The sequence below is a fragment of the Myotis myotis genome, unplaced genomic scaffold (genome assembly GCF_014108235.1).
Source record: "Myotis myotis isolate mMyoMyo1 unplaced genomic scaffold, mMyoMyo1.p scaffold_m19_p_6, whole genome shotgun sequence".
Classification (NCBI taxonomy): domain Eukaryota; kingdom Metazoa; phylum Chordata; class Mammalia; order Chiroptera; family Vespertilionidae; genus Myotis; species Myotis myotis.
This window is the reverse complement of record NW_023416368.1, coordinates 85800496-85818305: the sequence shown is the minus strand read 5'-3', so window position 1 is coordinate 85818305 and position 17810 is coordinate 85800496. Positions and strand designations below refer to the sequence as shown.

Here is a 17810-nt window from a genome sequence, read left to right as displayed (position 1 = left end):
ATATATACAGTTTACTAATACAGCTTCCAAGTGATAAAATTTGCAAACTGAACATGTATGCTACATTTAAGAAAGTAGTTTCAGTAAAACCTTTCTAAGAAAGACATTTTAAGCAAGATTTATTTAGTTTCGTTTGCTTCTTTTTAAGATTTCATAACAAATGAGAATTCTCACATGAGACACTGCTTTCTATTGTGCAACTCACCTTAGTTTTCTTCCCAGGTTTTTGAACGGATCTTCAAAGTACAGATCTTTCCATTTTCCCCCTAAAATTCAGAACCAGAAAAATTATTCCAAATCATTATAATTATAAAAAAATTATCAGCTTCTAGATCTATGATGAGCAGAGACCATGCCCAGCTTACTTACCATGCTCCCTTATACATTACACATCATGGAATTATGCTGATGAACAAGAAACACTTGTTCTCTACTTGACAATTGAAGAAACGTCCTCATCCTTACCTATGGAGGCCAGGTTCCTAAAGGTTTCCCTCATCACATCTCTGTAGAGTTTCTTCTGTGAAGGCTCCAATAGGGCCCACTCCTTCAAACTGAAGTTCACAGCCACATCCTCAAAGGCCACTGGGACCTAAAACACCCCAATATGTGTACAGAAGGATGAGTGAGACCGAGAGAATTGGACACCTAGACTCCATTTATAGGAAGGTTATGTTTGACTCATCTGCAAACATCTCATTTATGATTTGATCATCAAAAATGTATTCTGTGTCCATGCTGACTTTCTCATAAATTTAATACCATCATTAACACATGGAAATTACACCTTTTTCCTGTGGTCACTTTACATCTTATTTATCTCCACTGTTAGGGTCCTGAGCATGTAGGAAAATAACTGAAATGCTATACAGATGAAACATATATTGTCATTTTAAGACCACTGACTCTTTGTGAAAGAAATTTCTTTCATTTTCTTCCTTATTACCCACCATTTACAAGACCAGGAGGCAGAGGGCAAAATGTGTATAAAGGATTAATGAATAAAGTATAGTGAAAAATTGGAAGTCTTTCCTTCTTATCCATCACCAAACATGAGAATCCAGGAGGTCCATGAAAATCAACTTCCAACAAAGCCAGCTGGCCGTGTGTCCTACAGCCCTCCGGGCCTTTTCCCTAATCAGGGGCAGCTGGCTCGGCATAAATATGCTGTGGAGAAGCACTGTTGCGACTTGTTCAGTATTTATCAGACTCAGTGCTTCCTTCTCTCTCTGTCCAGTGTAATGAGATTGGAAAGTTATTTAAAACTTACAGCTCAGACACAAAGAAGAAGCATGACAAGTTAGACCGCAAAATCCCTATACTCATGTGCTGAGGGATGTTTCCAACCAATTTTAGAAGAGTGGGAGAATGGGCCAGGAGAGCTCTTTATGACCAAACTGTAGCAGGGTAGCCCTAGCCGGTTTGACTCAGTGGATAGAGCATTGGCCTGCAGACTGAAGGGTCCTGGGCACATTCTAGTCAAGGGCACATGCCCAGATTTTGGGTTCCATTCCCAGTAGGGGGTGTACAGGAGGCAATTGATCAATGGCTCTCATCATTGATGTTTCTCTCTCTCCCTCTCCCTTTGAAATCAATTTTTAAAAAGTATATTTTAAAAAAATGTGTGACTGAAGCCCAGCTGGCTCAGTGGTTGAGTATCGATCCATGAACTAGGTGGTCACAGTTCAATTCCCAGTCAGGGCACATGCCTGGGTTGCAGGCTCGATCCCCAGTGTGGGGCGTGCAAGAGTCAGCCGACCAATGATTCTCTCTCATCATTGATGTTTCTAATTTAGCTCTCTCTCCTTCTCCCTTATTCTCTAAAATCAACAAAAAATATTTATAAATAAATACAAGGAAAACAAAACGCTATAATTAAACTCAAGCTAGATACTTGTTGCCTGCTCTCTCTCATGCTTCTTCCTTGTTGACACATGCTAGAGAACTTTTCAAAGGGTATTAGAAACCACCTGGGGCTTTCCTCCCTGGAATGAGAAGAAATGGGAGATAATTGAAAATAGAATACCATCTCACCATGTGATTTGTGGATTTGTGGGAAATGGAAGCATTCCCAGATTCTCAGAAATATCAAGAAAGTGAAACTGAATAAAGCTATTGCACTTCTTCTTTATATATGTATATATATATATATATATATATATATATATATATATATATTTTATTGATTTTTTACAGAGAGGAAGGGAGAGAGATAGAGAGTTGGAAACATCGATGAGAGAGAAACATCGATCAGCTGCTTCCTGCACATCTCCTACTGGGGATATGCCCGCAACCCAGGTACATGCCCTTTGACCGGAATCGAACCTGGGACCTTTCAGCCCGCAGGCCGATGCTCTATCCACTGAGCCAAACCGGTTTCGGCAACTATTGCACTTCTTGAAGACAATACTGGTTGAGTATAAAATTCAACTGAAAAACAAAAACAAAGACACCTCTCACAGAGAAACCAAGATGGCGGCATAGGTAAACACCGGAAATTGCCGCCTCGCACAACCACTTCAAAAATACAACTAAAAGACAAAACGGACATCATACAGAACCACAGGAAGGCTGGCTGAGCGGAAATTCTACAACTAGAAGTAAAGAGAAAAGCACTGAGACTCAGAGGAGGTGTGGAAGTAAAGTGCAGAGGTACAGAGGTGCACGCTGGAAGGGCTGGCAACTGAGGATGTGGCGCATGTGGAAAGGGCTGGCAGCTGAGGATGCCGTTGTCTTTTTCAATTGGGAGGGAGTCTCAAGCTCCCGACTGTTCTGAACTCCAGTTCCGGGTGAGTCTCTGGGGACCCAGACTCATACGGGGAGAAACTGGACTATCTGGCATCAGGCCAAACTTGAGGGCGGCTTTCTCTCAGAGGCGCTTGCAGCGATTACCGGGACACTGAGATGCAGGGCCTCTTAGGGTAGGACTGGGGAGCAGCCATAGCTGAGGTGCTCCGCCCTGTTGATTCCCTGAGACCCCGCCTCACCCAAGCTGTGCACAGAGGCTTTTGCATATGAAAGGCCTGGCCCTTTGCATCCTGAAAATTACCTAACAAACTGCAGCTGAATCAGAGAGACCCAGAACTTCCAAAAGAAGGTCCAAGGCCCCACAGCAGCTTGCATTGCTTCACAGCTGGGCCTCATCTGGGCTCCTCCAAACCCCAAACAAAGAAGAGGAGTCTCTCCATAGCTCCTGCTGGGTAGCCTCAGGCAGAGGCTAAATTAGAACCTCCTTAGAGATCCAAGAGCCAGTGTACCCAGTGGTCAGAGTGGGACCATCCAGATTAGAACTCCTCAGATCCATAAGGGACACACTCAGGGGACAGACTCAGTGAGTACCAAAGCCTCACTGAAGCAAGTCTTGCCCCAGAAGAGTGTCTCCAACTCAGAAGTTCTCCCACTGCAGACACAGCTGATTCCCACCGCCAATTGGCCTGGAGGTCAATTCCTCCCAGTGATACCTACAACAATCAAGACTTAACTACAACAAGACTGTGTACAAAGCCCACAAAGGGGTGTACCAAGAGTGTCCACCTCAGGTAATTGGGAAGGCTGAGCCACTGGGCCCTATAGGACACCTAACACAGAAAGCCACTCTATCAACACAGGGAAGCATAAAAAATGAGGAGACAAAAAAACAAGTCACAAATGACAGAAATGGAGGAAAGCAAACTACTGGATATAGAGTTCAAAACCACACTTTTAAGGTTTTTCAAGAATTTTCTAGAAACCACTGATAAATTTAGTGAGACCCTCAAGAAATCTAGTGAGACCGCCGATAAATTTAGTGAGACCCTCAAGAAATCTAGTGAGACCCTTGAGGTTATGAAAAAGGACCAACTAGAAATTAAGCATACACTGACTGAAATAAAGGATATTATGCAGAGTTCCAACAGCAGACTAGAGGATCGCAAGAATCAAGTCAAAGATTTGAAATACAAAGAAGCAAAAATCACCCAACTGGAAAAACAAAAAGAAAAAAGAATCCAAAAATATGAAGATAGTTTAAGGAGCCTCTGGGACAACTTCAAGCGTACCAACATTCAAATTATGGGGGTGCCAGGAGAAGAGAGAGAGCAAGATATGGAAAACCTATTTGAAGAAATAATGACAGAAAACTTCCCCTACCTGGTGAAAGAAATAGACTTACAAGTCCAGGAAGCATAGAGAACCCCAAACAAAGGGAATCCAAAGAGGACCACACCAAGAGACATCATCATTAAAATGCCAAGAGCAAAAGACAAAGAGAGAATCTTAAAAACAGCAAGAGAAAAACAATCAGTTACCTACAGGGGAGTACCCATACGACTGTCAGCTGATTTCTCAACAGAAACTTTGCAGGCCAGAAGGGAGTGGCAAGAAATATTCAAAGTGATGAATAGCAAGAACCTACAACCAAGATTACTTTATCCAGCAAAGCTATCATTCAGAACTGAAGGTCAGATAAAGAGCTTCACAGATAAGAAAAAGCTAAAGGAGTTCATCACCACCAAACCAGTATTATATGAAATGCTAAAAGGTATCCTTTAAGAAGTGGAAGAAGAAAAAGGTAAAGACACAAATTATGAACAACAAATGCACATCTATCAACAAGTGAAACTAAAAATCAAGTGCATAAATAATCTGATGAACAGAATAAACCAGTGAAGATAATAGAATCAGGGGCATAGAAAGGGAGTGGACTGACTATTCCCGGGGGGAAAGGGGTGTGGGGGGTGTGGGAAGAGACTGGACAAAAACTGTACACCTATGGATGAGGACAGTGGGTGGCGGGGGTAAGGGCAGAGGGTGGGGTGGGAACCGGGTGGAGGGGAGCTATGGGGGGAAAAAAGAGGAACAACTGTAATAATCTGAACAATAAAGATTTAATTAAAAAAAAAAAAAGAAACCTCTCTTGATTCAGTTTAAGTTCTGACCCAAATGAACTCCCAATATAAACCCTTTGTCCATGAGATAGAACATCTGATCTTCACAGAATCTCACTGTGCACAAATTACACTCAGGTTACCTACACGATGGATGTAAAACTCACAAAACTCAAACACAAGATCTACAAATGTCTAGGCCTAAACAACCAAAACCTCAGAAAGGGCATCATTCCTGCCCTCCCCTTCTACCCCAAACACATGTGCGCCTGCGCCCTCCCCCCTCCCCGTGCCCCCTGCTTTCCACGGCTGTAGCTTCTCTCAATGCAAAGGCTCCTTCTGTGGTGGGTATGTGCAGGTAGGACGCCTGCAGGGGGAGGTTCTCCAGGTAAAACCACTGGGCCTTCGAGCACTTTGTAAAACAAATAAACGGAACCACATTAAAGTGGAGTTGGAGCTGCCATCCCAGAGGAACTGCCGTGCATGTCTTATGCCTCAAACCTTGGAATGTTAAAACAGGGCACAAATAACCCTTAGACGGGACCTAAAGCAACACTGTGTCCCAGAGAACTGCTTGCAAGGGTAGCAAGAAAGCAGATATTATGACTACTGGACTGATGACTGCCTAACCGAACATTTAAAACGCTGTGTTACATCACCTGCACCACTAGATGCGCCTCCTTCTATGGATGTACTTATTCCGCTTTCCTTTCTCAGAAATACCTCTTCCTTTCGCTCCTAAGTGGAACATGACTTGAGCTTCTGTCTGAATCAGTGCTTTCCAGATTGCTAGCCTTCTTGATCTCAAATAGATGCTTGCTGCTGCTCACTTTGAAAGATGTTTTTTGTTTGTTTGCTAGGTCAGCACTTTACAGGTTCAAAGGAACCTTGGCTTGAGTCCCTGACCACAGGCCTCTGCTGGAGTTGCCACCATTTATCAACATTTTAAACCCAGAGTTTGAACAATCCACCAAAATCACTTAAACACAGTATTTACGTAGAAAGGAAGGAAGAAAATTGTAAAGGACTTTTACTAGTTCGACTGAAAAACAAATATTTTTTTTTAAAGAAAAAGATGTCAGTTAATTGTATTTCCAGGGAAAGTAGGTAATTCATAATCACCCTTGAACAATTCTCTGCAAGGCTAAGCCCTGGAATTGTACAACACCCAAAAGTAAAACAAACCTGTGAAACTTACTACACATGCACAGGAAGAAAGCACGAACGTTATAAAAATGGAATGTAATACTGGGATTTTTTTTTTCCTAAATTCAAGTCTTTCATGCCTGTTTTGAACTATTTTATATTGTTTCAAGCTCTGTTGATTAAATATATTCTACTTAATAAATGTTTTCACCCCAGCTGGTTTGGCTTAGTGGATAGAGCGTTGGCCTGCGGACTATAGGGTCCCAGGTTCGATTCTGGTCAAGAGCACATGACCAGGTTGCAGGCTCGGTCCCCAGTAGGGGGCGTGCAGGAGGCAACCAATCCATGATTCTCTCTCAGCATTGATGTTTCTATCTCTCTTTCTTCCTCTCTGAAATCAATACAAATACATATATTTTAAATATATTTTTTATTGATTTTTTACAGAGAGGAAGGGAGAGAGATAGAGAGTTAGAAACATCGATGAGAGAGAAACATCGATCAGCTGCCTCCTGCACACCTCCCACTGGGGATGTGCGCGCAACCCAGGTACATGCCCTTGACCGGAATCGAACCTGGGACCCTTCAATCCGCAGGCTGACGCTCTATCCACTGAGCCAAACCGGTTTCGGCAAAATACATATATTTTAAAATAAATAAATGTTTTCAAGAGACAAACCCAGGGAGGGACAGTGCTGACAGGACACAACACCCACGAAAGTCTCCAAAGACGAACCTCCACTCAAAGAACTTCCCATAGGATGTCTGTGCCCAGGAAAGATCCTGGGGGAGGGGAACAACGTCTTGCAGGTGGTTCTTGTCGGGTTCCCTCTCACGCAAAATATCTACAAAATAAATCTTTTTAAAAGAGCATGTGCAAGGCTCTAGGGGTGAAGGGTGGGGAGGGGAGATAAACAATTAAAATGTTGGATCTGTTTGAAATGCACCCCATAAGACAAAAAGGGATAAAATTCTGAGAATCGGAGAGGGGGCATTGGCCTTAGGGAGTGCCTGAGGGAACTGGAAATTCAGGGACTATCGTCACCCCTAGCAAGATCGGGTGGGAGTAGGGTCATGCATGTCAGCCCCTGTTTCCCAAACATTTGGAAAACTTGGAAGAAATGGCGTCCCCGCCGCGCCCCCGGGTAGACAGAAGGGACTGGGGACCACAGAACACAGCTGCTCGCACGCACGATCCCGGGAGGCCGAGGCACAGGGTCCCCTGATGGCCCTTCCAGGGGTCACCGCACATTCCGGGGAGACGCGGGGTGCGGGCGCGGAGCTGCTCACTGGGGCTCCGGAGCCGAAGCCGCCGCGCAGTGACGGGACAGGACGCCGGGTCCCGGCAGCCGGCCAGACCCCTGGCTGCGAGCGGAGGGGACGGAGGTCCGCGGGGCGCCACGGGCGGAGGCTGAGTCCAGAGGCGGGCTCCGGACCTGACCGCGGGAGGCCGGGCTCCGCCAAGGCAGGTCCACGCGCCCGTCTTCCCTGCCGCCCCGCTCGGAGTGGCACACTCACCATGTCTAGGTTTCGCGGGTGTCCCTGAGTCCTTCCTACAATTCCCACGATCGGTGCAGATCAAACACGACAGAGGAGGCGACAGAGCCACGAGGGGCCGGTAAAGGGAGGGACACCAGACCCTGACCCCACCCCCTGGAGGGATCTGAACTGTCCACGCCAGTGCGCAGCATAGCCCCACCCACCTGCCGCAGCGGTGCGCCTGATTGGACACATTCTAAGGCCTCGCCCCCCTCGTGCCTCAGTGACAGCCCGCGGGAGTCGCCGGCACCTCTGAAACTGCTTTCGCTTGTGTGCCCGACCTAGCATAAACAGATTTTTTTCTACTCCTGGGCTGCTTGTATTGTTTGTCCGCAGCTCTTTGTGAAGGAGAGGGCACAGATATGCACAGGGAATCCCGGTTTCGTTTCCAGATTGTTAGAAATAAAGTCAGTGGTGGTCCATTTTCAAGACCAGGCGTTTAGCCCTGAATGGGAAATTACTGGTAGTTTGCTTGCAGGGAGGCTCATGCACCTGGAAAGCCCCCCCCCCCCCCCCCCCCCCCCAGCAAACAGGATGTCAGAAAGAGCTAACTATGACGAAATGAGGAAGTGGGTAAAGACTGTAGGCATGTGCCCAAACCGGTTTGGCTCAGTGGATAGAGCGTCGGCCTGCGGACTGAGGGGTCCCAGGTTCGATTCCGGTCAAGGGCATGTACCTGGGTTGCAGGCATATCCCCAGTAGGAGATGTGCAGGAGGCAGCTGATCGATGTTTCTCTCTCATCGATGTTTCTAACTCTCTATCTCTCTCCCTTCCTCTCTGTAAAAAATCAATAAAATATATTTAAAAAAAAAAAAAAAAAGACTGTAGGCATGTCAGAAAGCACATACCCCAGGAAGGCCTTTCTGCCACAAAGAGACAAGGGGAGGTGGAGACAACGAAACAGCCCACAGTCCACTTTTAAAATAACCCAATCGGAAATAATGAAACTTAGGCGAGGTTGGAGAAGATTGTGCACCCCAAAGTACTCAGCCAATGAGGAGGGATTCCGTGCACTGGGGATAACTTGCTTCTTGTAACCACAGGGTGGGAACATGGGGGGTTATGCCTGCCTACCAGACACCCAATCTTGCAAGACCGCCATTAAAAATGTAGCCTTTGTTGCACTTCGTGTAATGGACAGAAAAGAAACACTCAGGACAGGAGCAGGCATAGCTTGGAAAAAACTGAACTCTCAGGAATCAGGTAGTGGACAGGTACAGCTGAAGTCCACAGCCATCCTGGTGATTTAGACCTTGTTGCCAGCCAGACGAGAGACTGAGCCTCTGAGAGCCAGGTGAAAGAAGGCAGAGGGGCTGGATGCCCAAGCCAACTGCAGCCACCGGAAAAAAACACAGCAGCAGCAGCAGCAGCAGCAGCAGCAGCAGCAAGAAAGTGGGGGATGCCAGGCAAGTGACCTGACACCCAAGCTGCTGCCAATCATATAGAATAAAAGAGAAACATGTAAATTGACCATCCCTCCACTACGCTCACCAGCCAATCGGGAATGAGTATGCAAATTAACCTCATCACCTCCGTGGAGACTGACAGCAGGTAGGAGGCAGCACCCAGCATGGCCTGCTTGGCAGTCGCTGTGGTGTGGAGCAGGCAGGCCCTGCAGAGAGCAGAGAACCACGGGGAATAGGCCTAAGCTGTCAGTAGGACATACCCTGAGGGCTCCCAGATTGGAGAGGGTGCAGGTCAGGCTGAGGTACACACACACACACACACCCCCCCATGCACGAATTTCATGCACTGGGCCTCAAGTAAATCATAAGTGTTTTACAAAACAATAAAGATCTTAAGCAGTTGGCTTACTAGTTAAAAGGTTATAACTGCAAAAAATCAATAAAAATCTTTTAAAAATTATAGGAACTCAGAGCAGCTGTGCCCCTGCTGCTCTGACACTTGGCTTTGCTGGAAGGATCTAGAAGATGTACGGGTCCTAGCAGGAGCCAGTGCTCCCAACACTAGGTGTCAGGACAAGGCTTTAGGGATAAGTACCCTGTCGGGAGATCATGTTGGCTCCCCACCCCTTGTGGACTTGGAACCAGATCCCCAAAGAGCAGTGGGGAGTAGGAGGCTTGGGAAAGACCTTCTCTAGAGAAGCAAAAACAGGCAAAAGAAGGTAGAAGGGCCAAATATCTAAGCTGCAGTCAGGCAATCCAGACATCCCTCAGCCCCAGTAGAAACTCTTGCCTAGAGTGAGAGTGGGTAAGGGGGGTAAGGACAGCAAGTGGGAGGGGAGGTCAGACACCCAAAAGCCAAACAGCAGCAACAGTGGCAAATGGAGAAGAGCAGACATTTACCTGACACTGGAGCTGCACAACTGCTGCCCAGTGAGTAATGAGCATTTTACAGAAAGCAATAAAAGACTTAGGCCTTTGGCTTACCTGCTACAGCAGTTAAACCAGAAGCCAGTGACTACTATTAGCCTTCCAGAAGCCTCAGGAATAGAGCAGTGAGCCCGGGATCTGTAAAGGCAGCAGGTAGAGCTGGTAAAAGTTTCCTGGTTGCAAATGTACTGAAAGGGTTAAGATAAGACTTCAGTGGCAGCTTGTGGTACTGCAAGAAATGGGAAAAAGGATACTCCTTTGAGATGGAGGGCTCAGGACTTTGAACTCTCCCAGAGCAGTAGAGAGAGTTAACCTCTTAGACCAAGGGGTGGGCCAAGACATCTGGTTAAGCGGGGGCTAGATGCCACATTCTGGCAAGGGAGCCCGCAGAGGAGGCCGCGGTCTCTGCCTGGAAAGAAGACAGGTGGGAAGGCAAGGGCCTGATGTCCAAGCCATCACTGGAGCGCTTAGCTATGTGCAAACTTGTCTCTCCCCGCAGCCCTGGCTGTGTTTGGCTCGCCACTAGGAACCAAGCAGTAGTAAGAGATAGGGATAGCAAAGCCCTGTAACTGATAAACAGGGTTAACAGGAGAGGGCGGAGGGAAGGCATTAGCAAAGAGCAGCTCAAGACTTTCAGACTCTCTGAGAGGAGGAGTCTAATTGAGGGACTGGCCGAGACCCCGTTGGGTTAGGAGGACCAGAGGCTGCATATTGAACTTATAGACTGCAGTTTGCGAGGCAGAAATCCAAGCCCAGTTGTAAAGTGGTTAAGCTGCCTGTGTACAGTAAAACAACTTTCTCCCATGCCAGAACGCATTCTAGAAAAATTGGACAGACTGTGTTTATGGCTAGAAAGAACTGACAGCTGCACACAAGCCCTGACAGTAGCTTACAGAGAACTGTGCAGCATGACTCCCCTACTACACTCCCAGGTGCTGGTTGTAGCCAAGAGCATGGATCACCCTGCATGGCATTAGAGCAATGCCCTACATCAGGGGTCCTCAAACTTTTTAAACAGAGGGCCAATTCACTGTCCCTCAGATGGTTGGAGGGCCGGACTATAGTTTTAAAAAAAACTATGAACAAATTCCTATGTACACTGCACATATTTTTTTTTCTTTTTCTTTTTAATTAAATCTTTATTGTTCGGATTATTACATTTGTTCCTCTTTTTTTTCCCCCCATAACTCCCCTCCTCCCAGTTCCCGCCCCACCCTCCGCCCTCACTCCCCACCCACTGTCCTCATCTATAGGTGCACGATTTTTGTCCAGTCTCTTCCCGCATCTCCCACACCCCTTTCCCCCCAGGAATAGTCAGTCCATTCCCTTTCTATGTCCCTGGTTCTATTATAATCACCAGTTCATTCTGTTCATCAGATTATTTATTCACTTGATTCTTAGATTCACTTGCTGATAGATGCATATTTGTTGTTCATAATTTGTATCTTTACCTTTTTCTTCCTCTTCCTCTTCTTAAAGGATACCTTTCAGCATTTCATATAATCCTGGTTTGGTGGTGATGAACTCCTTTAGCTTTTCCTTATCTGTGAAGCTCTTTATCTGACCTTCAATTCTGAATGATAGCTTTGCTGGATAAAGTAATCTTGGTTGTAGGTTCTTGGTATTCATCACTTTGAATATTTCTTGCCACTCCCTTCTGGCCTGCAAAGTTTCTGTTGAGAAATCAGCTGACAGTCGTATGGGTATTCCCTTGTAGGTAACTGAGCTTCTTTCTCTTGCTGTTTTTAAGATTCTCTCTTTATCTTTTGCTCTTGGCATTTTAATTATGATGTGTCTTGGTGTGGTCCTCTTTGGATTCCTTTTGTTTGGGGTTCTCCGCGCTTCTTGGACCTGTAAGTCCATTTCTTTCACCAGGTGGGGGAAGTTTTCTGTCATTATTTCTTCAAATAGGTTTTCAATATCTTGCTCTCTCTCATCTTCTGGCACCCCTATAATTCTGATGTTGGTACGCTTGAAGCTGTCCCAGAGGCTCCTTACACTATCCTCGCATTTTTGGATTCTTTTTTCATTTTGCTTTTCCGGTTGGGTGTTTTTTGCTTCCTCGCATTTCAAATCATTGACTTGATTCTTGCGCTCCTCTGGTCTGCTGTCGGGAGTCTGTATAATATTCGTTTTTTCAGTTCGTGTATGCTTAATTTCTAGTTGGTTCCCCAATATAAGATCGAGGGTCTCATTAGTTTTCTTGTAGATCTCATTAAGTTTATCGGCGGCTTCTAAACAGTTCTTGAGAGACCTTAAAAGTGTGGTTCTGAACTCTATATCTTCCATTGACAATTTTGTCCTGTTTCTTTGTCTCCGAATTTTGTTATGCTTCCTTGGTGCACCCCCTAGTGGTCTTTGTCTTATAGTTAAATCTTGATTGTTGTAGCTAATTCCAGGGAGGGTTTGACCTCCAGGCCAAGTGGCTATGAGAATCACCTGTGTCAGCAGTGAGAGAACTTCTGTCCTCTAGGGAGGTGCTAATCTAGCCTTTGCCTGAGGCTATCCGGCAAATGCCTGTGTGCAGGGCTTGGGCGGGGCGGGTTGCACAGGATCAACAGGGTGGGACGGAGAGAGCAGTTATGGCGGCTCTCAGTCCTGTCCCCAGGGGCTCTGCCTCTCTGAGTCCCAGCACCCGCTGCAAAGCTCGGAGAGAAAGCTGCACTCGCTCTGACCAAAGTCAGACAGTCCCGCTTCTCCCGTTTGAGTCTGGGTCCCTAAAGACTCGCCTGTATCTGGAGCTCAGAGTCTGCGACTCCCTCCCGTTTGAAAACGCCAACCACGCCCTCCGCCACCAGCCCGCTCCACGCACTCCGCACCTCAGAATTTGACTTCAGCACTGTGCCTCCTCTGAGTGTCCGTATGCATTTCTCTTTCCTCCTAGTTGTAGGACTTCCACTCAGCCAGCGTTCCTGTGGTTCTGGGTGATGTCCCTTCCGTTTTTTGGTTTCACTTTTGAAGTAGTTGTTCAAAGCAGCAAACTCCGGCGTTAACCTATGCCGCCATCTTGGTTCTCCTCTAAAAATTCTTGATCTGCTCTTGGCATTTTAATGATGATGTGTCTTGGTGTGGTCCTCTTTGGATTCCTTTTGTTTGGGGTTCTCCGCGCTTCTTGGACCTGTAAGTCCATTTCTTTCACCAGGTGGGGGAAGTTTTCTGTCATTATTTCTTCAAATAGGTTTTCAATATCTTGCTCTCTCTCATCTTCTGGCACCCCTATAATTCTGATGTTGGTACACTTGAAGCTGTCCCAGAGGCTCCTTACACTATCCTCGCATTTTTGGATTCTTTTTTCATTTTGCTTTTCCGGTTGGGTGTTTTTTGCTTCCTCGCATTTCAAATCATTGACTTGATTCTTGCGCTCCTCTGGTCTGCTGTCGGGAGTCTGTATAATATTCATTTTTTCAGTTCGTGTATGCTTAATTTCTAGTTGGTTCCCCAATATAAGATCGAGGGTCTCATTAGTTTTCTTGTAGATCTCATTAAGTTTATCGGCGGCTTCTAAACAGTTCTTGAGAGACCTTAAAAGTGTGGTTCTGAACTCTATATCTTCCATTGACAATTTTGTCCTGTTTCTTTGTCTCCGAATTTTGTTATGCTTCCTTGGTGCACCCCCTAGTGGTCTTTGTTCGCAGTCTTATAGTTAAATCTTGATTGTTGTAGCTAATTCCAGGGAGGGTTTGACCTCCAGGCCAAGTGGCTATGAGAATCACCTGTGTCAGCAGTGAGAGAACTTCTGTCCTCTAGGGAGGTGCTAATCTGGCGTTTGCCTGAGGCTATCCGGCAAATGCCTGTGTGCAGGGCTTGGGCGGGGCGGGTTGCACAGGATCAACAGTGTGGGCCAGAGAGAGCAGTTATGGCGGCTCTCAGTCCTGTCCCCAGGGGCTCTGCCTCTCTGAGTCCCAGCACCCGCTGCAAAGCTCGGAGAGAAAGCTGCACTCGCTCTGACCAAAGTCAGACAGTCCCGCTTCTCCCGTTTGAGTCTGGGTCCCTAAAGACTCGCCTGTATCTGGAGCTCAGAGTCTGCGACTCCCTCCCGTTTGAAAACGCCAACCACGCCCTCCGCCACCAGCCCGCTCCACGCACTCCGCACCTCAGAATTTGACTTCAGCACTGCGCCTCCTCTGAGTGTCCGTATGCATTTCTCTTTCCTCCTAGTTGTAGGACTTCCACTCAGCCAGCGTTCCTGTGGTTCTGGGTGATGTCCCTTCCGTTTTTTGGTTTCACTTTTGAAGTAGTTGTTCAAAGCAGCAAACTCCGGCGTTAACCTATGCCGCCATCTTGGTTCTCTTCTGCACATATCTTATTTTGAAGTAAAAAAACAAAACAGGAACAAATACAATATTTGTATTTGCATGTGGCCCATGGGCCGTAGTTTGAGGACCCCTGCCCTACATGATGGAGTTGGCTAATGCCTTCTTCTCATGAACATGGCTCCAGAAAGACAAAGAAGGTAAAAAATGGACTTTAGTCATCTCCCCCTAGGATGTTTGTGTAGCCCTAGCATGTGTCATGTTTAGTAGCAGGATATTTGGCTACCTAAGGTGGCCACAGTGCCAATATTGTACGTCATTGTTTTAATAATACTGTATTAACCTTTAATTCTCTTACAGATTTGAATGCAGTTACCAAAAGGGCAGGTGCCCAAATGGGCAAGGAAAAATACTCATCAGGTTTTGGTCTCTATTGAGAGACAGTTGGCAGCCTGTATACTGCCTTGCAGGCCTGTGTGACCATGCACATGTCAGGGGTGACAAAAACCTCAACTTTAGGAAAGTGGGAGAGGCCTATTTAGAACGGAGAAAAGTAGAGTACCAGCCTCTGTCACAGAAATTACAGACCCTGTGAGGTCCTGTGACATGTAAAGGGTTAGAACTCCCTTAGTCCATTATGAGAGGGTGTCACCCCTCCCAGAGACCATATGTAGTTTAAGGACAAGTCAAGTAGAGGGAACCCTGCTACAGGGACAACTGTAACTCTTTGAATACAGACACATTTTTAATTTTTTCTTTCCATTTGAAGACAGTTATATTACTCTGAAGAGTCCATGAAAAGGACTGATAAGGGAAATCATAAGATCTTAAAGCAGGTCAGTATATTTTTCTCCTTATATAATTCCCCCCAAATTTGGCAATACTTAATTAATAAATCATGGCAAAACATTTCTTTGCATAAATTCAATTAAGACTATTTTCCAATAGTGGTTTCATTGACCAAAAACTTGGACTGGAGTGTCATATTTTAAAGAGCCCTGTCTAAACTCTGAAGACTTGAAGCCAATAAAAGTGCCACGGAAAAAGTCTGGTGTCCTGTTTAGTAGCCCTGAAAATAGCTGGCGCTGGAGCATCAAGTCCATACCCTACCATCACTGGCAGTTAGAGAAGAAGGGAAGCAATAAGGGCGCCTCTGCATCCCCGTGGACCCCCATGCACTCTAGGCTGCAATGAGTAGGAGGGCTGCTGAGATGGGCCTTGAAGCCTAGGGCGTGGGCCCGAGTGGAGTTGCTGCAGGTGAGAGATTCACCTAACTCAATAGATACTGCAGGCAGGCTTGATGGCAGCTGGATAGCTTGGCTTCCTGGCCCTATGGGGCACATTAAGATTCAATTATGAAATTCCAGCAAAGGTGGTCAGTTACCATTCTTATTGTGTATATGCAAACAATCAGACCAAATTAAATGCAATAAATAAATTAGTCTTGATTTGGCTCTTTTAATAAACAGAGGAATAATTTTAAGGAGAAAAATTCTATTTCAATACAAGTTATTAAAACTGAAATGTTTTCTTTCCCTTCCACCAGACCCTTTGTTATAACTCTTGCTATTCTAATTGCTCAATAATACTAAATTTTATAATAGTTTGTCTCCAACAAGTACAAGCCCACCTCCTTCTGTGGCCAGGTCTCATCCCTCAGACAGACAGCAAGGATCTCTTGGCTCTGAAAAAAACCTCTGACCTGCCTCAGCAGGAAGTAATTACAGAAGAAATCCAACGTCCATTTTCCGAAAGAATTCAGAGCCAGGATCCTTGAGGTAATATATTAGGCAGTTAGACAGACATGAGCAGAGCAAGGAGAATGGGCCAACTAGCACTACCAAATGTAACTCTTTCCACCTCTACCTATGTGAGACAAGGGGACTCCCCAGAAGCAAGAGAAAAGTAGGCTGCAGATGAGGCAACCCAGGAGGCTGCCCTAAAAACCAGTGGGGCCTCTACAGATTCTAGTGACTCTTCCAGACCCTGACCTACCCACCTCACCAGCTTACACAGAAACCCAATCTAGAAAAGCTAAAATCCATAACCAATCTTTACTCAAGTTCTTACAGGCTTTATAGTTGACCCAGAAAGAATCCAGAAGTATGCCTGAGATGCGCTGCCTGTACCAATGTCTGATCTGGTTCATCCCTTCCACCCTGGTGACTCTTTTTGGGTAAAGAAGTTTACCACCCACGGTCTGACTCCTACCTGGAGAGGACCACACACCATCATCTTGACCACCCCTCAGCAGTCAAGGTCAATAGGATTTTGATACGGCTTCATCACACCCAGCTTAACCCCTAGAGTGCCGGGGAGCGCGATAGCGTTCCTCCTATCTTTTGCCAAAAGTGCCAAAAGTGCCGGGAGCGCTATTGTGCTCCTCCTGCAGTGTCACTATTAGATGCTAGTAGTTCACTCTTTATTGACAGATGGCATCTAAGTGCAGATTACTTATGATGCCAAATGTTTGTAGTTCTAAAATTGACCACTGGCATTTATCTGCCTAATTTTTTACAGGTACTACGATTTTATGAAGTTTACTCAGATTTTGTAGCCCTAAAGCTTCGAAATGGTGTCCAGTTCTAAGTCAAATTTTTTTCTACTAGAATTTTATAATACAATCAGCAAACAATATATGTCAAAGATGAAAACAAATGTAGTAAAGGTTTACTTAAGTTTTTGAATATGTAACTTCATTTACTTGCGATTCGTAATTTTTTTCCTAAACTGCTGTAAAATCATCAAAATGCCTTGGCAATTTTAGCATAGTTCCTAGGATATTGGTTGGTACTCAAAGGGTTAAGGCAGCCCCAGCAGAATAAAGAATCCAGAACTCTTCATCAGACCCACTAAAGCTGAGAGTCACTCGCACGTACTCCTGGCCCTCATTCTGGACCCCTGTCTTATAAACTGGTTTATTAACTTTATTCAACAGAAAATTAATTCCATCAAGCTTATGGTCCTCAGGAGCCGATATGACTTCCTACCCAACAGTAACCCACAAGTCAATGATTTGACTCATTTACATAAAATCAGTAGGGAATGAAGCATAGTAATAATCCCTCCTTAGGGAAAACTGCTGTTTTAGAATTCTCTGCTGTTTTGAAATTCTCTTATTTTTAGACTGTAAAATAACTTTGTTTTTTAGCTTGAATAATAGAAAAGATAAACTTAATTGTCTGACCTTGCAAGCTAGCCATCTAAAGGGACTTCTACGCTGATATTGATGCTAGGTGCCTATAGAGATATGATACTCGAGGTTACAAGTTGTCTTTATAGATATGACAGGTGTTTGCTAGATATGATATGTAGTAAGGCTATAAGCTGTCTACAAAAATAACTTACACAAAGGCCCTAAAAATATAAAAAGAGAATGCTTCCTCCTTTGGGTGTTCAGAATTTGACAGAGGTAATCTGCGCTGAATCTGCGTGCCATAAATTGACTCCTAACTAATTGGCTCATTAAGGTGTCTTGTCTAGCTTGTTGATTTGTGACACAACAATTCAAAGCAAAAGACTCTTAGAACTGAGAGAGGAGGTGGGAAACCAAAGGCTGGAATTACTCTTTGAATCTGAGCACCTGAAACAGACTTTAGAACATGATTAAGAAGCAGATCTTTCAAAATTAGCTGATGAAAAGGCTATTGAAAAGAAACTCAGCGCTAATATA

The 17810-nt window shown here is 45.3% G+C and overlaps 1 protein-coding gene across 1 annotated transcript in view; it reads right to left on the bottom strand.

The window, feature by feature from the left end:
• LOC118659320 (putative zinc finger protein 833) overlaps positions 1-17810 on the bottom strand; it is a 41293-nt gene that overhangs the window by 2038 nt on the left and 21445 nt on the right. Inside the window, exons 2-3 of the mRNA XM_036315603.1 lie at positions 370-592; positions 206-266 (exon numbers count right to left, since the gene is read on the bottom strand). The gene's annotated coding sequence lies outside the window, so the exon portion shown is untranslated. The remainder of the gene's footprint in view (positions 1-205; positions 267-369; positions 593-17810) is intronic.